Here is a 25,414-nt window from a genome sequence, read left to right on the forward strand (position 1 = left end):
GCACGGACTTTTCAAACGACCCTCGTATTAATTCACAGAGAGTGAATTGCGTTAAGTATTATATTTGAATGAAAGATGCAAATTTCCCGAATTGTTTTTCTTCTTTTTTTGATTATGGAGTTTAATGTTTTTCAAGAAGTACCAAATCTCTGGAGGCACAGAATAATAATAATAAACAATTAAATAATGCTCCTTAAGGCCATTTTTTATGTTAAAGTACTTACGTCTTAATCATTGTTTTTTATTTTTATTGCAGGGACTAAGGAGAAATGTGCCTAAGAGATCTGTCGACTGTTTTTTAATGGACTGAAGTAGTGTGACAAGTGCTGTAGGTATTTAAAGTTTACATTACTAAATAAAATTTGCATACTAAACTCTTTTTATTAAGGAGTTCTAAAACTTAATCCAAAATCTTATAAAAGTTAATCTGATGAAGTTGAAGAGTATGTAATTAAAAATTGATTTAATGAAAAACTTAACAGCTTCATGTATTTCTACTTCGCATATTCCGTGTAATTTTGTCGATTAACTTTTCTTCTAGCCTTAGTTTCAAACTGATGAAAGAACAACATTCAAATGACATTAGGTAGGTGTTCCATTTATCTTGTCAGTTTGTATCTTAGTATGATTGTTTACTTTTTAGATTTGTTAAGATACTTTGTTTTTAACTTGATTTATTTTGCTGAGGAAGATTCTTCCTCATACTTACTACCTCATTCTCAAATCCTATCTAAAAGATCGATATTTCAGAGTCAACTGTGGAGCAGCAGACTCTGATATCCATTTATCCAGGAGCTGGTGTTCCTCAGGGCAGTGTCCTAGGTCCTATTCTTTACTCCTTATATACAGCAGATATACCTCAACATCCAAATACCATTCTTTCTACCTTTGCTGGCGATACTGCAATCTTATCTCCTTATTCCGATCCTCTTATCGCTACAAGAGCTCTACAAACACAAATCAACCATTTACAGGACTGGCTTTTCAAATGGAGAATCAAAACTAACGTTGCCCAAATCAAAATATATAGTATTTACTCTAAGACGGAAAATCCTACCTCCAATCATCTTGAACCAAACTCCTGTACCAACTGTGGACAAAGTACGCTACCTTGGACTGCACCTAGCCCAAACGGTTGACATGGAATCCCCCATACTAGACTGAAAAGACAAGAAACTAACCAGATTAATTATAATTAAATTGGTATACTAAAAATTTCCTGTATGCTTCTGCTTGCTTAGCATATTTATATAAATTATTTAAATTGCCAGATTTTAATATTTCTATGAAGTGCTCTTTGGATATTACATTTTCACCCAAGTATAATTTTCTAATAAAACCTAATACAGGGCATCTTGTTATGAAATGTATCTTCATACATTTGTAACGTATCTTCTTCCTCCTTCATATTACACTTTCCTAACGAAATCAACTTTATGGTCATCATTAATATAACTATAATTAAGCGGTAATAGTTCTTTGTACAACCTGTGATATTGTGATTGTTGTACTTTACTTATTAACTCATTTTTATGATAGTTTTTCAATATTACAAGAAGAAGATTTCTAGCTGTATACTAGATTCTCCATCAGTTAGCAGTTTGATGATAGCTGGCTACACTGTTCTACAGCCTACAGTCCGACCGCTAGCAATTAGTTTACATCCCACGTTTCGTTCGGTTATTACCAGCAAGTGTTAGTAAAATTTAATTGTGAATCCAGCGCAGAAGTTGAAGTGAAATAACAATTGGACATTGTACTTGATATAACAGTAGGAGATCGATTTAACTTTCTTGCCGGGTCGATTACAAATTTTATTGGCAACACTTTTTTTTGAATTCCCAGCGACATTATACAGAACCTTGCTAGTGCATCTCCAGTAAACCACCAGCCTAAAATATTTCAGTTATGTATGAAGTCTTGACAAATTTTTATGTGGTTATTGGTGTTCGGAACCTTTTTTAGTGCATTGACGGCCTTATATTGCAACTTTTTGGTGCACAGTTCTAATATTTTAGTAGCGGAGAGGGGGGCACATTTGAACAGAATTTACATTTTCTGTTACAGAGTGCACAGAATCGTATTATTGAACCTTTTTATTTTGTTTTCTACAACTTTCAAGTCTTCTGAACAGATCTATATCAATAAACAGTCGGTACTTTACGACATATCTATATTTTTTTAATTTAAAAGTTTTGTGTCAAATGTTAATATCTGCCCCACTGGTGAGGGTAGCTTTGAACACAATATAAAATAGAAAGAAATGATATTACTTTACTCTGAATCGACCTTCTATCAGTTATTTCTCTCGACTACTACATTGCATTTTTCTTTTAAACCACTGAAATCTAGTTCAAAAAATCAAGAATGACTCAGTTCAGGGATGTTGTACCCGAAGTGTGATGGGTTTAGGAAGTTTGAACAAAATATTCGGTTTGTTGCGCTTCTTAATGTAGGTTGGGACCACTTTCCCCTTCTCTGCGATTAAACAAAAAAAAAGTCACAAACTTGCAGGTCGGTAGGGCGGCACATTTTAACTGTGATGTTGAAATGTGCCCTCTCTCCTTCCATAAAAGAAAATATAATATCCAACCCCTTTTTGCAAGCAAATAGACTTTTGTAAATACTAGATTTAAAAATACGAATTCCAAATGGTAATATGGACTAACAATACTTACAGCTTGTCCACTACAAATCTTCACAATACAGTTCCAAAGCTGCAACAAAATATTTTACTTCCACCTTACAAAATATAAGATTCCTCAATTCTGACTTTACCAAACAATGAAAACGAAGGGAAACTCTGTCAATTATACAACAGGTCTACCACAACATATGGAGAAAATTACCCCCTCAAATGTGCCCCCTCTCCTCTACACTTATTAATTATACAAACTGGGAAAGTTACTTTTATTTACTGAGAGAAATTTTATTTAAAAAAAACAAAAATGTATATTTAGATAAATATTTAAATTACTAAAGCCAAGAATATGGTAAAGTTATATTTGTAGCTATAAAGTTTTCTTTTGTGAGAATAACGTATAAATACGAGGGTCGTTTGAAAAGTCCGTGCAAAAATAAAAACTACTTAATTTTTTGGGGTAAACCTTTTTTATTTTTCAACATAGTCTCCTTTTAGGCTTATACACTTCGTCCAACGCTGCTCTAGTTTGTTGATCCCTTCCGAATAATAGGATTTGTCCAAGTCTGAAAAATAGCCATTCGTTTCTGCAATCACCTCCTCGTTTGAATAAAATCTTTTTCCCGCCAGCCATTTATTCATATTGGGGAACAAATAGTAGTCCAAGGGAGCCAAGTCTGGAGAATAGGGGGGATGTGAAACGAGTTGGAACCCTATTTCCATTAATTTTGCGACCACAACTGCTGAGGTGTGAGCTGGTGTGTTGTCGTGATGGAAAAGGACTTTTTTGTGGGCCAATCGTGAGCGTTTTTCTTGCAGCTCGGTTTTCAAACGGTCCAATAACGATGAATAATATGCACCTGTAATAGTTTTACCCTTTTCCAGATAGTCGATGAGGATTATTCCTTGCGAATCCCAAAAGACAGTCGCCATAATCTTTCCGGCCGAAGGAACGGTCTTCGCCCTTTTTTTTGGCGCAGATTCCCCCTTGGTAACCCATTGTTTAGATTGTTCTTTGGTCTCAGGAGTGTAGTGATGTATCCATGTTTCATCCACAGTGACGAAACGACGCTTAAAGTCCTGCGGATTCTTCTGGAACAGCTGCAAACCGTCCTTGCAACACTTCACACGATTTCGTTTTTTGGTCAAGCGTGAGCAATCGCGGCACCCATCTTGCGGATAGCTTTGTCATGTCCAAATGTTGATGCAAAATATTATGTACCCGTTCATTCGAGATGCCCACAGCACTAGCAATCTCACGCACCTTCACTCTTGTGTCATCCATCACCATATCATGGATTTTATCAATGATTTCTGGAGTAGTAACCTCAACAGGGCGTCCAGAACGTTCAGCGTCACTTGTGCCCATATGGTCACTCCGAAAATTTTGAAACCACTGTTCTAATCGAAGGTGCAGAGTCACCATAATGTTTATCAAGCTTCTCTTTAGTCTCCTCAGGCGTTTTGCCTTTCATAAAGTAGTGTTTAATCAACACACGAAATTCTTTTTCGTCCATTTTTTGAAAATCACTCGACTTCCTCGATTCAAACGAATGCCAAACACAAAGAAATAGACCGATCTGGCTGAAACTTGGTGTGTGTTCTTCCAAGAGATGCTACTAACTAAACATAACCTCGATACGCGCCAGTAGTGCTATCTCTCTGACTTAGCACGGACTTTTCAAACGACCCTCGTACATGTTATTTTCAATGGGTCCATATCTCTGGAGTACAAAAGTTTTTGCCAAAAAATAATTCAAATATATTTTACAAATGTAAAAAGATGCGGATATTGGCACGAATGGATCAACATTTGTATCAAATAATATTAATTTTTTTTTATTTAAGAATAATATTGAAACCTTACAAACATAGAATTCATGTGTAAATACTTTTTTATGCTTGTTTATTTTTAATTTAACATTTTTAAATGTTGCCTCATTGAGAAGTGGGTAATTAAATCTGAAATTTAAATCTTCTAATTTAAAATCTTCTGATTTTTGAGTAAAAAACTTTTTGTTAACATTTTGAGTAAGAGAAAGTAGAAGAGCAATTATTCACCTTTAAAAGATATATTTTTTTAATTGCACTTTTGAAGGAATTAAATTTATTAAAAGCTTCCTTATCATAAATTAGCATTCAGGAATTTCCAATCCAATATTCTGCAAAGCAGCTTTATAACAAGAGGACAACAATGCCTTAAGCTTAGAGCGCCCATTCTTGTAAACACTCTGGGCATATCCCTTGAGAAACTTTCTCATCAAGACTTAGTTGTGATGATGCTCAAGCCCTATCCTTTTGAGAAAATATTGTTTTGGTCTAAAATTCAAATTAGCTTTCTCCTTGGAAGTCATTAAATGTAGCAAGTTTTATTTAAAAAAAAAAAAAAAAAAAAAACTACCCAATTTGATATTTAAAAAAAAATCTTTTATTGGAATTTACCGCTGCAACAGTTGTTGCAACAAGCAAATATGGTACCTGATAAAAATAAATAAAAGAAAATCACGAGTGGAGAAGGCACCCAGTGGTGCCACTCCAATAACGTGCTCTTGCTATACTGCTCTCACGATAAGAGTAGATCACGAGGCCATCTTCTCTTCAATCTCCTTAGAGGATTACCTGGTAATGTGTGGTAATGGTGTTCTATGAGAGGGGGTTAAGATGAGCTGCTGTAGAGGAATGATGAATTTGTGAAAACGAGTGTTAGCAAGATCTGTAATGAAAGGGATTTTATGGTCATTATAGATTGGTGAGGTTAGATACATAGAACGAGAGCGTTAAGAAGTTTTCGTAGTATTTTTGTGACAGTAATGTCTGGAAGCGTAGAGAGTTGGAACGCTTAGTCGATCCCCCCCATACTTCTGTGCCGTATGACCAAATAGGTCGCAGTATCAGTAGATATAAGAGTCTTTTGTTATGTAGGTTAAGTTTAGATCGTCTGTCAAAGTAGTCTAGCGAGAAGTTTTGTAGCGTTGGTTAGTTTCTTGTCTTTTTAGTCTAGTCTGGGGGATTCCATGTCAACCGTTTGCTTCTAGGTACAGTCCAAGGTAGCGTACTTTGTTCACAGTTGGTATAGGAGTTTGGTTCAAGATGATAGGAGGTAGGATTTTCCGTCTTAGAGTAAATACTATATATTTTGATTTTGTAACCTTAGTTTTGATTCGCCATTTGAAAAGCCAGTCCTGTAAGTCGTTGATGTGTGTTTGTATGGCTAAGAGGAACGCAATGAGGAGTTAAGATTGCAGTATCGTCAGGGATTTTGAGGTCATTATGGATAGTGAGATACATAGAACGGAAGCGTTAAGAAGTTTTCGAAGTATTTTTGGACTGTAGAGAGTTGGAACGCTTAGTCGATCCCCCCCATACTTCTGTGCCGTATGACCAAATAGGTCGCAGTAACTGTAGATAAAAGTCTTTTGTTATGTAGGTTAAGTTTAGATCGTTTGTCAAGTAGTCTGGCGAGAAGTTTTGTAGCGTTGGTTAGTTTCTTGTCTTTTCAGTCTAGTATGGGGATTCCATGTCAACCGTTTGTCTAGGTGCAGTCCAAGGTAGCGTACTTTGTCCACAGTTGGTACAGGAGGACTTTAAAATAATGAATACTAATAAATTATTTGATATAATATCATCATCATTACCAGAGCTACAGCTCACTGATGAACCTTGAACTCCACTCATGCACTCATAATTCTTGGAAAAGAAAATAGAATTGAGAATTTAGGGAACACATTTGAGAAACCAACGCGTAAATTTTGGCTCTAAAATGGGTCAACTACTTGCTACTCAACACCTAACCTACAGATATACCTTTCCACTCTATTAAATTTATAGAATGTCCTGCCAACTTCTGGGATTACAACTTCTCTCTCATAGACCAGAATATAGCATATTGTTATTCATTGCCTTCAAATTCCATCCCAGTAGTGTTGTCGAAGACAAATTACTTCTCTGTTCATTCGTTGGTGCTAATTTAATTAATTTTGAAATATTGCAACTTTATTAGAAGTGCAATAGTCTTGTGTCTCATAATAGCAACATTATCTCGTTGATTCGTCAGTTAGTTTGTCTTCTCGCCGTAGTTTTGTCACGGTTTATTGACCAATGAGCTTACATTTTTTCAACAATCAGTCAATATCCACTACTGCCTGATAAAGGAAATTCTTTCCATGCAAAAATCTGCATTTACTTCCAACTAAGGTGTCAAAATTAGTTGAAAAATAAAGTAAATTGAATTATTCGTCGCAACAACTGTCGTCTTCACTGCTTTCTGCATCTTTGTTCACCGTCAGATCATAGTTACTTATTTCTCACAAACTTATGCCCTGTTTCTAGTTGCAATTCATACCACTTATAGAGCTTTCTATTCTCTACGATTCCTTAAAGAAATCATTAAAATCGGTAAAGTAGAAAAAGAGATACAGATGTTTGAAATTTGAATGAATTGGAAACTTGAATTGAAACAATCAAAATTCTAACCTTCCATATTTCAGTACCTGTCATCACCAGAATATTGCCTTTTTAGGCGCTGATGGAACTAACTATTCCCTACAATTTCGTAAAGATTTCATTAAAATCGGAACAATACGAAGTGAGATATAAACGTTTAAAGTTTAAAGTAATTGGAATACCAGGAATTTTTAACCTTCCATTTCTCAACAGTTATTGTCAGTAATACATTGCGATTCATACCAAATATAGAGCTTTCTATTCTCTACGATTCCTTAAAGAAATCACTAAAATCGGTAGAGTAGAGAAAGAGATACAGATGTTTGAAATTTGAATGAATTGGAAACTTGAATTAAAACGATGAAAATTTTAACCTTCCATATTTCAGTACCTGTCATCACCAGAATATTGCCTTTTTAGGCGCTGATGGAACTAACTATTCCCTACAATTTCGTAAAGATTTCATTAAAATCGGAACAATAGGAAGTGAGATATAAACGTTTAAAGTTTAAAGTAATTGGAATACCAGGAATTTTTAACCTTCCATTTTTCAACTGTTATTGTCAGTAAAACATTGCGATTCATGCCACTTATAGAGCTTTTTATTCTCTACGATTCCTTAAAGAAATCACTAAAATCGGTAAAATAGAAAAAGAGATACAGATTTTTGAAATTTGAATGAATTGGAAACTTGAATTGAAACGATGAAAATTTTAAACTTCCATATTTCAGTACCTGTCATCACCAGAATATTGCCTTTTTAGGCGCTGATGGAACTAACTATTCCCTACAATTTCGTAAAGATTTCATTAAAATCGGAACAATAATAAGTGAGATATAAACGTTTAAAATTTGAAGTAATTGGAAAACCAGGAATTTTTAACCTTCCATTTTTCAACAGTTATTGTCAGTAAAACATTGCGATTCATACCACTTATAGAGCTTTCTATTCTCTACGATTCCTCAAAGAAATCACTAAAATCGGTAGAGTAGAGAAAGAGATACAGATGTTTGAAATTTGAATGAATTGGAAACTTGAATTAAAACGATGAAAATTTTAACCTTCCATATTTCAGTACCTGTCATCACCAGAATATTGCCTTTTTAGGCGCTGATGGAACTAACTATTCCCTACAATTTCGTAAAGATTTCATTAAAATCGGAACAATAGGAAGTGAGATATAAACGTTTAAAGTTTAAAGTAATTGGAATACCAGGAATTTTTAACCTTCCATTTTTCAACTGTTATTGTCAGTAAAACATTGCGATTCATGCCACTTATAGAGCTTTTTATTCTCTACGATTCCTTAAAGAAATCACTAAAATCGGTAAAATAGAAAAAGAGATACAGATGTTTGAAATTTGAATGAATTGGAAACTTGAATTGAAACGATGAAAATTTTAAACTTCCATATTTCAGTACCTGTCATCACCAGAATATTGCCTTTTTAGGCGCTGATGGAACTAACTATTCCCTACAATTTCGTAAAGATTTCATTAAAATCGGAACAATAATAAGTGAGATATAAACGTTTAAAATTTGAAGTAATTGGAAAACCAGGAATTTTTAACCTTCCATTTTTCAACAGTTATTGTCAGTAAAACATTGCGATTCATACCACTTATAGAGCTTTCTATTCTCTACGATTCCTCAAAGAAATCACTAAAATCGGTAGAGTAGAGAAAGAGATACAGATGTTTGAAATTTGAATGAATTGGAAACTTGAATGAAACAATCAAAATTTTAACCTTCTATATTTCAGTACCTATCATCATTAGAATATTCCCATTTTGGGCGGTGATAGAACTGACTATTCTCTACAATCTCATAAAGATTTCATTAAAACCGGAACAATAATAAGTGAGATATAAACGTTTAAAATTTGAAGTAATTGGAAAACCAGGAATTTTTTACCTTCCATTTTTCAACAGTTATTGTCAGTAAAACATTGCGATTCATACCACTTATAGAGCTTTCTATTCTCTACGATTCCTCATAGAAATCACTAAAATCGGTTGAGTAGAGAAAGAGATACAGATGTTTGAAATTTGAATGAATTGGAAACTTGAATGAAACAATCAAAATTTTAACCTTCTATATTTCAGTACCTATCATCATTAGAATATTCCCATTTTGGGCGGTGATAGAACTGACTATTCTCTACAATCTCATAAAGATTTCATTAAAATCGGAACAATAATAAGTGAGATATAAACGTTTAAAATTTGTAGTAATTGGAAAACCAGGAATTTTTAACCTTCCATTTTTCAACAGTTATTGTCAGTAAAACATTGCGATTCATACCACTTATAGAGCTTTCTATTCTCTACGATTCCTCAAAGAAATCACTAAAATCGGTAGAGTAGAAATAGAGATACAGATGTTTGAAATTTGAATGAATTTGAAACTTGAATTGAAACAATCAAAATTTTAATCTTCTATATTTCAGTAATTATCATCACTAAAATATTGCCATTTCGGGCTTTGATAGAACTACCTATTCCCTACAATTTCGTAAAGATTACATTAAAATCGGAACAATACGAAGTGAGATATAAACGTTTAAAGTTTAAAGTAATTGGAATACCAGGAATTTTTAACCTTCCATTTCTCAACAGTTATTGTCAGTAATACATTGCGATTCATACCAAATATAGAGCTTTCTATTCTCTACGATTCCTTAAAGAAATCACTAAAATCGGTAGACTAGAGAAAGAGATACAGATGTTTGAAATTTGAATGAATTGGAAACTTGAATTAAAACGATGAAAATTTTAACCTTCCATATTTCAGTACCTGTCATCACCAGAATATTGCCTTTTTAGGCGCTGATGGAACTAACTATTCCCTACAATTTCGTAAAGATTTCATTAAAATCGGAACAATAGGAAGTGAGATATAAACGTTTAAAGTTTAAAGTAATTGGAATACCAGGAATTTTTAACCTTCCATTTTTCAACTGTTATTGTCAGTAAAACATTGCGATTCATGCCACTTATAGAGCTTTTTATTCTCTACGATTCCTTAAAGAAATCACTAAAATCGGTAAAATAGAAAAAGAGATACAGATGTTTGAAATTTGAATGAATTGGAAACTTGAATTGAAACGATGAAAATTTTAAAATACCATATTTCAGTACCTGTCATCACCAGAATATTGCCTTTTTAGGCGCTGATGGAACTAACTATTCCCTACAATTTCGTAAAGATTTCATTAAAATCGGAACAATAATAAGTGAGATATAAACGTTTAAAATTTGAAGTAATTGGAAAACCAGGAATTTTTAACCTTCCATTTTTCAACAGTTATTGTCAGTAAAACATTGCGATTCATACCACTTATAGAGCTTTCTATTCTCTACGATTCCTCAAAGAAATCACTAAAATCGGTAGAGTAGAGAAAGAGATACAGATGTTTGAAATTTGAATGAATTGGAAACTTGAATGAAACAATCAAAATTTTAACCTTCTATATTTCAGTACCTATCATCATTAGAATATTCCCATTTTGGGCGGTGATAGAACTGACTATTCTCTACAATCTCATAAAGATTTCATTAAAATCGGAACAATAAAAAGTGAGATATAAACGTTTAACATTTGAAGTAATTGGAAAACCAGGAATTTTTAACCTTCCATTTTTCAACAGTTATTGTCAGTAAAACATTGCGATTCATACTACTTATAGAGCTTTCTATTCTCTACGATTCCTCAAAGAAATCACTAAAATCGGTAGAGTAGAAAAAGAGATACAGATGTTTGAAATTTGAATGAATTGGAAACTTGAATTGAAACAATCAAAATTTTAACCTTCTATATTTCAGTACCTATCATCATTAGAATATTCCCATTTTGGGCGGTGATAGAACTGACTATTCTCTACAATCTCATAAAGATTTCATTAAAATCGGAACAATAATAAGTGAGATATAAACGTTTAAAATTTGAAGTAATTGGAAAACCAGGAATTTTTAACCTTCCATTTTTCAACAGTTATTGTCAGTAAAACATTGCGATTCATACCACTTATAGAGCTTTCTATTCTCTACGATTCCTCAAAGAAATCATTAAAATCGGTAGAGTAGAGAAAGAGATACAGATGTTTGAAATTTGAATGAATTGGAAACTTGAATGAAACAATCAAAATTTTAACCTTCTATATTTCAGTAATTATCATCACTAAAATATTGCCATTTTGGGCTTTGATAGAACTACCTATTCCCTACAATTTCGTAAAGATTTCATTAAAATCGGAACAATACGAAGTGAGATATAAACGTTTAAAGTTTAAAGTAATTGGAATACCAGGAATTTTTAACCTTCCATTTCTCAACAGTTATTGTCAGTAATATATTGCGATTCATACCAAATATAGAGCTTTCTATTCTCTACGATTCCTCAAAGAAATCACTAAAATCGGTAGAGTAGAAAAAGAGATACAGATGTTTGAAATTTGAATGAATTTGAAACTTGAATTGAAACAATCAAAATTTTAATCTTCTATATTTCAGTAATTATCATCACTAAAATATTGCCATTTCGGGCTTTGATAGAACTACCTATTCCCTACAATTTCGTAAAGATTTCATTAAAATCGGAACAATACGAAGTGAGATATAAACGTTTAAAGTTTAAAGTAATTGGAATACCAGGAATTTTTAACCTTCTATTTCTCAACAGTTATTGTCAGTAATACATTGCGATTCATACCAAATATAGAGCTTTCTATTCTCTACGATTCCTTAAAGAAATCACTAAAATCGGTAGAGTAGAGAAAGAGATGCAGATGTTTGAAATTTGAATGAATTGGAAACTTGAATTAAAACGATGAAAATTTTAACCTTCCATATTTCAGTACCTGTCATCACCAGAATATTGCCTTTTTAGGCGCTGATGGAACTAACTATTCCCTACAATTTCGTAAAGATTTCATTAAAATCGGAACAATAGGAAGTGAGATATAAACGTTTAAAGTTTAAAGTAATTGGAATACCAGGAATTTTTAACCTTCCATTTTTCAACTGTTATTGTCAGTAAAACATTGCGATTCATGCCACTTATAGAGCTTTTTATTCTCTACGATTCCTTAAAGAAATCACTAAAATCGGTAAAATAGAAAAAGAGATACAGATGTTTGAAATTTGAATGAATTGGAAACTTGAATTGAAACGATGAAAATTTTAAAATACCATATTTCAGTACCTGTCATCACCAGAATATTGCCTTTTTAGGCGCTGATGGAACTAACTATTCCCTACAATTTCGTAAAGATTTCATTAAAATCGGAACAATAATAAGTGAGATATAAACGTTTAAAATTTGAAGTAATTGGAAAACCAGGAATTTTTAACCTTCCATTTTTCAACAGTTATTGTCAGTAAAACATTGCGATTCATACCACTTATAGAGCTTTCTATTCTCTACGATTCCTCATAGAAATCACTAAAATCGGTTGAGTAGAGAAAGAGATACAGATGTTTGAAATTTGAATGAATTGGAAACTTGAATGAAACAATCAAAATTTTAACCTTCTATATTTCAGTACCTATCATCATTAGAATATTCCCATTTTGGGCGGTGATAGAACTGACTATTCTCTACAATCTCATAAAGATTTCATTAAAATCGGAACAATAATAAGTGAGATATAAACGTTTAAAGTTTAAAGTAATTGGAATACCAGGAATTTTTAACCTTCCATTTCTCAACAGTTATTGTCAGTAATATATTGCGATTCATACCAAATATAGAGCTTTCTATTCTCTACGATTCCTCAAAGAAATCACTAAAATCGGTAGAGTAGAAAAAGAGATACAGATGTTTGAAATTTGAATGAATTTGAAACTTGAATTGAAACAATCAAAATTTTAATCTTCTATATTTCAGTAATTATCATCACTAAAATATTGCCATTTCGGGCTTTGATAGAACTACCTATTCCCTACAATTTCGTAAAGATTTCATTAAAATCGGAACAATACGAAGTGAGATATAAACGTTTAAAGTTTAAAGTAATTGGAATACCAGGAATTTTTAACCTTCCATTTCTCAACAGTTATTGTCAGTAATATATTGCGATTCATACCAAATATAGAGCTTTCTATTCTCTACGATTCCTCAAAGAAATCACTAAAATCGGTAGAGTAGAAAAAGAGATACAGATGTTTGAAATTTGAATGAATTGGAAACTTGAATGAAACAATCAAAATTTTAACCTTCTATATTTCAGTACCTATCATCATTAGAATATTCCCATTTTGGGCGGTGATAGAACTGACTATTCTCTACAATCTCATAAAGATTTCATTAAAATCGGAACAATAAAAAGTGAGATATAAACGTTTAACATTTGAAGTAATTGGAAAACCAGGAATTTTTAACCTTCCATTTTTCAACAGTTATTGTCAGTAAAACATTGCGATTCATACTACTTATAGAGCTTTCTATTCTCTACGATTCCTCAAAGAAATCACTAAAATCGGTAGAGTAGAAAAAGAGATACAGATGTTTGAAATTTGAATGAATTGGAAACTTGAATTGAAACAATCAAAATTTTAACCTTCTATATTTCAGTACCTATCATCATTAGAATATTCCCATTTTGGGCGGTGATAGAACTGACTATTCTCTACAATCTCATAAAGATTTCATTAAAATCGGAACAATAATAAGTGAGATATAAACGTTTAAAATTTGAAGTAATTGGAAAACCAGGAATTTTTAACCTTCCATTTTTCAACAGTTATTGTCAGTAAAACATTGCGATTCATACCACTTATAGAGCTTTCTATTCTCTACGATTCCTCAAAGAAATCATTAAAATCGGTAGAGTAGAGAAAGAGATACAGATGTTTGAAATTTGAATGAATTGGAAACTTGAATGAAACAATCAAAATTTTAACCTTCTATATTTCAGTAATTATCATCACTAAAATATTGCCATTTCGGGCTTTGATAGAACTACCTATTCCCTACAATTTCGTAAAGATTTCATTAAAATCGGAACAATACGAAGTGAGATATAAACGTTTAAAGTTTAAAGTAATTGGAATACCAGGAATTTTTAACCTTCCATTTCTCAACAGTTATTGTCAGTAATATATTGCGATTCATACCAAATATAGAGCTTTCTATTCTCTACGATTCCTCAAAGAAATCACTAAAATCGGTAGAGTAGAAAAAGAGATACAGATGTTTGAAATTTGAATGAATTTGAAACTTGAATTGAAACAATCAAAATTTTAATCTTCTATATTTCAGTAATTATCATCACTAAAATATTGCCATTTCGGGCTTTGATAGAACTACCTATTCCCTACAATTTCGTAAAGATTTCATTAAAATCGGAACAATACGAAGTGAGATATAAACGTTTAAAGTTTAAAGTAATTGGAATACCAGGAATTTTTAACCTTCTATTTCTCAACAGTTATTGTCAGTAATACATTGCGATTCATACCAAATATAGAGCTTTCTATTCTCTACGATTCCTTAAAGAAATCACTAAAATCGGTAGAGTAGAGAAAGAGATGCAGATGTTTGAAATTTGAATGAATTGGAAACTTGAATTAAAACGATGAAAATTTTAACCTTCCATATTTCAGTACCTGTCATCACCAGAATATTGCCTTTTTAGGCGCTGATGGAACTAACTATTCCCTACAATTTCGTAAAGATTTCATTAAAATCGGAACAATAGGAAGTGAGATATAAACGTTTAAAGTTTAAAGTAATTGGAATACCAGGAATTTTTAACCTTCCATTTTTCAACTGTTATTGTCAGTAAAACATTGCGATTCATGCCACTTATAGAGCTTTTTATTCTCTACGATTCCTTAAAGAAATCACTAAAATCGGTAAAATAGAAAAAGAGATACAGATGTTTGAAATTTGAATGAATTGGAAACTTGAATTGAAACGATGAAAATTTTAAAATACCATATTTCAGTACCTGTCATCACCAGAATATTGCCTTTTTAGGCGCTGATGGAACTAACTATTCCCTACAATTTCGTAAAGATTTCATTAAAATCGGAACAATAATAAGTGAGATATAAACGTTTAAAATTTGAAGTAATTGGAAAACCAGGAATTTTTAACCTTCCATTTTTCAACAGTTATTGTCAGTAAAACATTGCGATTCATACCACTTATAGAGCTTTCTATTCTCTACGATTCCTCAAAGAAATCACTAAAATCGGTAGAGTAGAGAAAGAGATACAGATGTTTGAAATTTGAATGAATTGGAAACTTGAATGAAACAATCAAAATTTTAACCTTCTATATTTCAGTACCTATCATCATTAGAATATTGCCATTTTGGGCGGTGATAGAACTGACTATTCTCTACAATCTCATAAAGATTTCATTAAAATCGGAACAATAAAAAGTGAGATATAAACGTTTAACATTTGAAGTAATTGGAAAACCAGGAATTTTTAACCTTCCATTTTTCAACAGTTATTGTCAGTAAAACATTGCGATTCATACTACTTATAGAGCTTTCTATTCTCTACGATTCCTCAAAGAAATCACTAAAATCGGTAGAGTAGAAAAAGAGATACAGATGTTTGAAATTTGAATGAATTGGAAACTTGAATTGAAACGATGAAAATTTTAACCTTCCATATTTCAGTACCTGTCATCACCAGAATATTGCCTTTTTAGGCGCTGATGGAACTAACTATTCCCTACAATTTCGTAAAGATTTCATTAAAATCGGAACAATAGGAAGTGAGATATAAACGTTTAAAGTTTAAAGTAATTGGAATACCAGGAATTTTTAACCTTCCATTTTTCAACTGTTATTGTCAGTAAAACATTGCGATTCATGCCACTTATAGAGCTTTTTATTCTCTACGATTCCTTAAAGAAATCACTAAAATCGGTAAAATAGAAAAAGAGATACAGATGTTTGAAATTTGAATGAATTGGAAACTTGAATTGAAACGATGAAAATTTTAAAATACCATATTTCAGTACCTGTCATCACCAGAATATTGCCTTTTTAGGCGCTGATGGAACTAACTATTCCCTACAATTTCGTAAAGATTTCATTAAAATCGGAACAATAATAAGTGAGATATAAACGTTTAAAATTTGAAGTAATTGGAAAACCAGGAATTTTTAACCTTCCATTTTTCAACAGTTATTGTCAGTAAAACATTGCGATTCATACCACTTATAGAGCTTTCTATTCTCTACGATTCCTCAAAGAAATCACTAAAATCGGTAGAGTAGAGAAAGAGATACAGATGTTTGAAATTTGAATGAATTGGAAACTTGAATGAAACAATCAAAATTTTAACCTTCTATATTTCAGTACCTATCATCATTAGAATATTGCCATTTTGGGCGGTGATAGAACTGACTATTCTCTACAATCTCATAAAGATTTCATTAAAATCGGAACAATAAAAAGTGAGATATAAACGTTTAACATTTGAAGTAATTGGAAAACCAGGAATTTTTAACCTTCCATTTTTCAACAGTTATTGTCAGTAAAACATTGCGATTCATACTACTTATAGAGCTTTCTATTCTCTACGATTCCTCAAAGAAATCACTAAAATCGGTAGAGTAGAAAAAGAGATACAGATGTTTGAAATTTGAATGAATTGGAAACTTGAATTGAAACAATCAAAATTTTAACCTTCTATATTTCAGTACCTATCATCATTAGAATATTCCCATTTTGGGCGGTGATAGAACTGACTATTCTCTACAATCTCATAAAGATTTCATTAAAATCGGAACAATAATAAGTGAGATATAAACGTTTAAAATTTGAAGTAATTGGAAAACCAGGAATTTTTAACCTTCCATTTTTCAACAGTTATTGTCAGTAAAACATTGCGATTCATACCACTTATAGAGCTTTCTATTCTCTACGATTCCTCAAAGAAATCATTAAAATCGGTAGAGTAGAGAAAGAGATACAGATGTTTGAAATTTGAATGAATTGGAAACTTGAATGAAACAATCAAAATTTTAACCTTCTATATTTCAGTAATTATCATCACTAAAATATTGCCATTTCGGGCTTTGATAGAACTACCTATTCCCTACAATTTCGTAAAGATTTCATTAAAATCGGAACAATACGAAGTGAGATATAAACGTTTAAAGTTTAAAGTAATTGGAATACCAGGAATTTTTAACCTTCCATTTCTCAACAGTTATTGTCAGTAATATATTGCGATTCATACCAAATATAGAGCTTTCTATTCTCTACGATTCCTCAAAGAAATCACTAAAATCGGTAGAGTAGAAAAAGAGATACAGATGTTTGAAATTTGAATGAATTTGAAACTTGAATTGAAACAATCAAAATTTTAATCTTCTATATTTCAGTAATTATCATCACTAAAATATTGCCATTTCGGGCTTTGATAGAACTACCTATTCCCTACAATTTCGTAAAGATTTCATTAAAATCGGAACAATAATAAGTGAGATATAAACGTTTAAAATTTGAAGTAATTGGAAAACCAGGAATTTTTAACCTTCCATTTTTCAACAGTTATTGTCAGTAAAACATTGCGATTCATACCACTTATAGAGCTTTCTATTCTCTACGATTCCTCAAAGAAATCACTAAAATCGGTAGAGTAGAGAAAGAGATACAGATGTTTGAAATTTGAATGAATTGGAAACTTGAATGAAACAATCAAAATTTTAACCTTCTATATTTCAGTACCTATCATCATTAGAATATTCCCATTTTGGGCGGTGATAGAACTGACTATTCTCTACAATCTCATAAAGATTTCATTAAAATCGGAACAATAAAAAGTGAGATATAAACGTTTAACATTTGAAGTAATTGGAAAACCAGGAATTTTTAACCTTCCATTTTTCAACAGTTATTGTCAGTAAAACATTGCGATTCATACTACTTATAGAGCTTTCTATTCTCTACGATTCCTCAAAGAAATCACTAAAATCGGTAGAGTAGAAAAAGAGATACAGATGTTTGAAATTTGAATGAATTGGAAACTTGAATTGAAACAATCAAAATTTTAACCTTCTATATTTCAGTACCTATCATCATTAGAATATTCCCATTTTGGGCGGTGATAGAACTGACTATTCTCTACAATCTCATAAAGATTTCATTAAAATCGGAACAATAATAAGTGAGATATAAACGTTTAAAATTTGAAGTAATTGGAAAACCAGGAATTTTTAACCTTCCATTTTTCAACAGTTATTGTCAGTAAAACATTGCGATTCATACCACTTATAGAGCTTTCTATTCTCTACGATTCCTCAAAGAAATCATTAAAATCGGTAGAGTAGAGAAAGAGATACAGATGTTTGAAATTTGAATGAATTGGAAACTTGAATGAAACAATCAAAATTTTAACCTTCTATATTTCAGTAATTATCATCACTAAAATATTGCCATTTCGGGCTTTGATAGAACTACCTATTCCCTACAATTTCGTAAAGATTTCATTAAAATCGGAACAATACGAAGTGAGATATAAACGTTTAAAGTTTAAAGTAATTGGAATACCAGGAATTTTTAACCTTCCATTTCTCAACAGTTATTGTCAGTAATATATTGCGATTCATACCAAATATAGAGCTTTCTATTCTCTACGATTCCTCAAAGAAATCACTAAAATCGGTAGAGTAGAAAAAGAGATACAGATGTTTGAAATTTGAATGAATTTGAAACTTGAATTGAAACAATCAAAATTTTAATCTTCTATATTTCAGTAATTATCATCACTAAAATATTGCCATTTCGGGCTTTGATAGAACTACCTATTCCCTACAATTTCGTAAAGATTTCATTAAAATCGGAACAATACGAAGTGAGATATAAACGTTTAAAGTTTAAAGTAATTGGAATACCAGGAATTTTTAACCTTCTATTTCTCAACAGTTATTGTCAGTAATACATTGCGATTCATACCAAATATAGAGCTTTCTATTCTCTACGATTCCTTAAAGAAATCACTAAAATCGGTAGAGTAGAGAAAGAGATGCAGATGTTTGAAATTTGAATGAATTGGAAACTTGAATTAAAACGATGAAAATTTTAACCTTCCATATTTCAGTACCTGTCATCACCAGAATATTGCCTTTTTAGGCGCTGATGGAACTAACTATTCCCTACAATTTCGTAAAGATTTCATTAAAATCGGAACAATAGGAAGTGAGATATAAACGTTTAAAGTTTAAAGTAATTGGAATACCAGGAATTTTTAACCTTCCATTTTTCAACTGTTATTGTCAGTAAAACATTGCGATTCATGCCACTTATAGAGCTTTTTATTCTCTACGATTCCTTAAAGAAATCACTAAAATCGGTAAAATAGAAAAAGAGATACAGATGTTTGAAATTTGAATGAATTGGAAACTTGAATTGAAACGATGAAAATTTTAAAATACCATATTTCAGTACCTGTCATCACCAGAATATTGCCTTTTTAGGCGCTGATGGAACTAACTATTCCCTACAATTTCGTAAAGATTTCATTAAAATCGGAACAATAATAAGTGAGATATAAACGTTTAAAATTTGAAGTAATTGGAAAACCAGGAATTTTTAACCTTCCATTTTTCAACAGTTATTGTCAGTAAAACATTGCGATTCATACCACTTATAGAGCTTTCTATTCTCTACGATTCCTCAAAGAAATCACTAAAATCGGTAGAGTAGAGAAAGAGATACAGATGTTTGAAATTTGAATGAATTGGAAACTTGAATGAAACAATCAAAATTTTAACCTTCTATATTTCAGTACCTATCATCATTAGAATATTGCCATTTTGGGCGGTGATAGAACTGACTATTCTCTACAATCTCATAAAGATTTCATTAAAATCGGAACAATAAAAAGTGAGATATAAACGTTTAACATTTGAAGTAATTGGAAAACCAGGAATTTTTAACCTTCCATTTTTCAACAGTTATTGTCAGTAAAACATTGCGATTCATACTACTTATAGAGCTTTCTATTCTCTACGATTCCTCAAAGAAATCACTAAAATCGGTAGAGTAGAAAAAGAGATACAGATGTTTGAAATTTGAATGAATTGGAAACTTGAATTGAAACAATCAAAATTTTAACCTTCTATATTTCAGTACCTATCATCATTAGAATATTCCCATTTTGGGCGGTGATAGAACTGACTATTCTCTACAATCTCATAAAGATTTCATTAAAATCGGAACAATAATAAGTGAGATATAAACGTTTAAAATTTGAAGTAATTGGAAAACCAGGAATTTTTAACCTTCCATTTTTCAACAGTTATTGTCAGTAAAACATTGCGATTCATACCACTTATAGAGCTTTCTATTCTCTACGATTCCTCAAAGAAATCATTAAAATCGGTAGAGTAGAGAAAGAGATACAGATGTTTGAAATTTGAATGAATTGGAAACTTGAATGAAACAATCAAAATTTTAACCTTCTATATTTCAGTAATTATCATCACTAAAATATTGCCATTTCGGGCTTTGATAGAACTACCTATTCCCTACAATTTCGTAAAGATTTCATTAAAATCGGAACAATACGAAGTGAGATATAAACGTTTAAAGTTTAAAGTAATTGGAATACCAGGAATTTTTAACCTTCCATTTCTCAACAGTTATTGTCAGTAATATATTGCGATTCATACCAAATATAGAGCTTTCTATTCTCTACGATTCCTCAAAGAAATCACTAAAATCGGTAGAGTAGAAAAAGAGATACAGATGTTTGAAATTTGAATGAATTTGAAACTTGAATTGAAACAATCAAAATTTTAATCTTCTATATTTCAGTAATTATCATCACTAAAATATTGCCATTTCGGGCTTTGATAGAACTACCTATTCCCTACAATTTCGTAAAGATTTCATTAAAATCGGAACAATACGAAGTGAGATATAAACGTTTAAAGTTTAAAGTAATTGGAATACCAGGAATTTTTAACCTTCCATTTCTCAACAGTTATTGTCAGTAATACATTGCGATTCATACCAAATATAGAGCTTTCTATTCTCTACGATTCCTTAAAGAAATCACTAAAATCGGTAGAATAGAAAAAGAGATACAGATGTTTGAAATTTGAATGAATTTGAAACTTGAATTGAAACAATCAAAATTTTAATCTTCTATATTTCAGTAATTATCATCACTAAAATATTGCCATTTCGGGCTTTGATAGAACTACCTATTCCCTACAATTTCGTAAAGATTTCATTAAAATCGGAACAATACGAAGTGAGATATAAACGTTTAATGTTTAAAGTAATTGGAATACCAGGAATTTTTAACCTTCTATTTCTCAACAGTTATTGTCAGTAATACATTGCGATTCATACCAAATATAGAGCTTTCTATTCTCTACGATTCCTCAAAGAAATCACTAAAATCGGTAGAGTAGAAATAGAGATATAGATGTTTGAAATTTGAATGAATTTGAAACTTGAATTGAAACAATCAAAATTTTAATCTTCTATATTTCAGTAATTATCATCACTAAAATATTGCCATTTCGGGCTTTGATAGAACTACCTATTCCCTACAATTTCGTAAAGATTACATTAAAATCGGAACAATACGAAGTGAGATATAAACGTTTAAAGTTTAAAGTAATTGGAATACCAGGAATTTTTAACCTTCCATTTCTCAACAGTTATTGTCAGTAATACATTGCGATTCATACCAAATATAGAGCTTTCTATTCTCTACGATTCCTTAAAGAAATCACTAAAATCGGTAGAATAGAAAAAGAGATACAGATGTTTGAAATTTGAATGAATTTGAAACTTGAATTGAAACAATCAAAATTTTAATCTTCTATATTTCAGTAATTATCATCACTAAAATATTGCCATTTCGGGCTTTGATAGAACTACCTATTCCCTGCAATTTCGTAAAGATTTCATTAAAATCGGAACAATAGGAAGTGAGATATAAACGTTTAAAATTTGAAGTAATTGGAAAACCAGGAATTTTTAACCTTCCATTTTTCAACAGTTATTGTCAGTAAAACATTGCGATTCATACCACTTATAGAGCTTTCTATTCTCTACGATTCCTCAAAGAAATCACTAAAATCGGTAGAGTAGAGAAAGAGATACAGATGTTTGAAATTTGAATGAATTGGAAACTTGAATGAAACAATCAAAATTTTAACCTTCTATATTTCAGTACCTATCATCATTAGAATATTCCCATTTTGGGCGGTGATAGAACTGACTATTCTCTACAATCTCATAAAGATTTCATTAAAATCGGAACAATAAAAAGTGAGATATAAACGTTTAAAATTTGAAGTAATTGGAAAACCAGGAATTTTTAACCTTCCATTTTTCAACAGTTATTTTTTTTTTTTTTTTTTTTTTTTTTTTTTTTTTTTTTCTTTGGCGCATCGACGACTAGGCCATTAGCGCCCCTAGAGCTATTTTCTTTTCTCGTACCAGGATGGCACATGTCTCTCTTCCCGATTTGCGTCCAACCAATATCTCATCCAGTGAGGCATGGCGGAGCCCCGGGTAATCCGACCTAGGTCCACACTTCCCTTCATAAGTTGTCGGCCCAGCCGACAAGAGGGAGTGCGGGTACCCTGTGGTGCCATCCTCTTCTTACCAAACTCATTCGTCTTATCTCGGTTTTATTCACCACTTAAAGGCTATTTGCATCTATTATTCTTTCCCAAACTATTCTAGCTATCATTTTTGAACTTTGGGGTGTAGTACTCTTTATATATTCCTACACCCCTTAAAATAAACTAAGCCTAGCAATATGTACTACATTTACACTCATTCATACCTACATTCTTCTTAATTAAAACATTCATGCTTATAAATGCGTTCATGCTTATAAATACATTTACACTTATAAATACACTCTTGCTTATAGATACACTCTCGCTGATAAATACACTCTCGCTGATAAATACATTCATGCCTACTGATATATTCATACTTCGTCCATCCAGAGGGGAGAGTACTCGATATTCCTCTCCCCTTTTATTAAACTAACCTATTAGCTACTCTAATCCTAAATTTTATCATAAAATTGAATTTTCTTCAAAAATGCAAATAGCCTTTTTTTTGTGAGAAGACCCTATTTCTAGTACTGCACGCAAATCATCTGGCAAACCTGCTTGAGCTCTTTGTTGACGCAGGGTCTGGCACTCTTCCAACACATGTGCCACAGTCAGCCTTTCATTGCACCATGAGCACCTCGGTCTTCTAGCCCCAGTAAGGAGATGTCCATGGGTCACTCGAGTGTGTCCAATTCTCAGCCTCGTAATTATAACCGACTCTCGCCGCGGGAGATTCTCAGCTGCTGAACGTTGCACCCGTGATTCAATATCTTTAAGTTTTTCATTGACGCAATCCCACTGATGCTGCCATTTTCTAATTATAATTTCTCTTATTTGAGCTTTTAGATCAGTGGGTCGTACAGGGATGTCACTTCGTATTTGATTAGAGGCGGCACTTTTTGCCGCCTGATCCACTTTTTCATTGCCAGCTATGCCAATGTGGCCTGGTACCCATGTGAACATCACTCGTTGACCGTGAGATTTCAGCTGAACTAGAAGATTATATATTTTCCTAATAAAAGGGTCCAGGGAGAATACATCCGAAAGAGCTGAGAGTGCACTTAATGAGTCCGAAAGGATCATTACTTTATTGTATCCATTATCCAGTGATCTTTGGAGAGCCTGAACGATTGCGTATAGTTCTGCTGTGTATACAGAGCTATATCGGGGTAGTGTCCACGTTTCTGTTATTCCATATGTGAATATGGCACTTCCTACGCCGCTCTCCGTCTTCGACCCATCTGTAAATATGGGTCGATACTCTTCCTTTCTATGTAAAATATCTAATAATTCTTGCCTATAAATAATGGGAGAGGTTTCTTCTTTTCGATAGGCGGCCAGTTTCATGCAGATGTTAGCAGGAGTTATTTGCCAAGGAGGAGAAGTCATACTGTTTTCCTCTACAGGTCCAAATTGCGTACTCTCTCCGTCTAATAGTTCCTTCACTCTGATCCTCAGAGGTCGCGTCCGGGTTCTTTGCTGGCTAAAATCATTATGATTTATGTTTTCAAACAACGTCTTAAATAGAGGGTGCCTAGGTTTTCCCCAAATTCTAGCAGCGTAGCTCAACGTTAATTGTTCCCTCCGTAATTTAGGCGGTGGCATACTGGACTCTACGTACAGGCTATGAAGAGGACTTGTTCGATACGCTCCTGTGATTAGCCTAAGTCCTTCGTTGTACACTCTGTCTATTATTTGCAGCCGTGACTTTCTTGCAGAGTTGAAGACCGGAGCTCCATATTCCAATCTCGAACGAGTCATTGTCATGAATACTCTTTTTAAAATTTCCCTTTCCAACCCCCATTTATAGTTACTTAAAAATTTTAGTAAATCGAGGGTTTTCTTGGCTTTTACAGCAGTGATATTCAGGTGTTGCTGCCATGATAATTTTTCGTCGAAAATAAGGCCGAGAAATCTCACATTTTCTTTATAGCTAAGAGGGGTTCCTTCTAGGAATAGGGTAGGTGGCACGTGTTCATGGCGAAGCCTGCAGAAATGCATGCATACTGTTTTGGAACGTGAGAATTTAAATCCTTTCCCTGTAGCCTTTTCAGCCAACTTATTGATGGCATTTTGCAAGGTAGTTTGGATCTCGCATAGATCTATCCCAGATAGATATATAGCGAGGTCATCGACGTACAATGAAACTTGTACGGGGCGATCTATCACTTCTGCTAGGCAGTTCACCGCTACTGTGAATAGTGTGGCACTGAGGACGGATCCCTGAGGGATTCCATTTTCCAAGGAGCGGAGTTCTGATTGGTTGGATCCTAGTTGTACTCTGAAGGATCGTTCTTCTAAAAAGCTGCGAAGAAAATTTGGTAAATTTCCTCTAAGCCCCCAATCATGACACTGTCGTAGGATTGCAAATCTCCAAGTGGTATCGAAGGCTTTCTCAATATCAAAAAATACCGCCAGCACATGTTCTCGGCATAAGAAAGCAGTTTGTATATAGTCTTCGAGGGTAGCCATCTGATCAAGAGTGGAATGATATTTGCGGAAACCCGCCTGATATTGGCTATAAAGTCCCCTTGTTTCTAAGTAATGCACTAGTCTGTAGTTCACAATGGATTCGAGGACTTTACTCAGGCAGGAAGTTAGCGATATCGGTCTGTAACTTGTTGGGTCGTTCGGATTCTTGCCTTCTTTTAGAATAGGTATTACGATCGCTTCCCGCCAACTCTTTGGGTATTGACTTGACTCCCAGATTTGGTTGTAGAGGCAAAGTAGTTGCTCTTTCGTAGCTCTATTCAGGTTTTTGATCA

At 32.6% G+C, this 25,414-nt stretch overlaps 1 protein-coding gene across 7 annotated transcripts in view; it reads left to right on the plus strand.

Moving 5' to 3' along the window:
• LOC141447210 (calcitonin gene-related peptide type 1 receptor-like) overlaps window positions 1-25,414 on the plus strand; it is a 444,034-nt gene that overhangs the window by 162,455 nt on the left and 256,165 nt on the right. For 4 of the 7 annotated variants that reach the window (XM_074114517.1, XM_074114515.1, XM_074114521.1 and 1 more), the window contains one exon: window positions 257-328. The exons of 1 other annotated variant lie outside the window; for it this stretch is intronic. The gene's annotated coding sequence lies outside the window, so the exon portion shown is untranslated. Of the gene's footprint in view, window positions 1-256; window positions 333-25,414 lie in introns of all 7 variants that reach the window. 2 more of the 7 variants (XM_074114519.1, XM_074114518.1) reach the window with 1 other exon arrangement.

The sequence above is a fragment of the Rhodnius prolixus genome, unplaced genomic scaffold (assembly GCF_049639745.1).
Source record: "Rhodnius prolixus isolate KJV_2025 unplaced genomic scaffold, Rpr scaffold_7, whole genome shotgun sequence".
NCBI lineage: Eukaryota > Metazoa > Arthropoda > Insecta > Hemiptera > Reduviidae > Rhodnius > Rhodnius prolixus.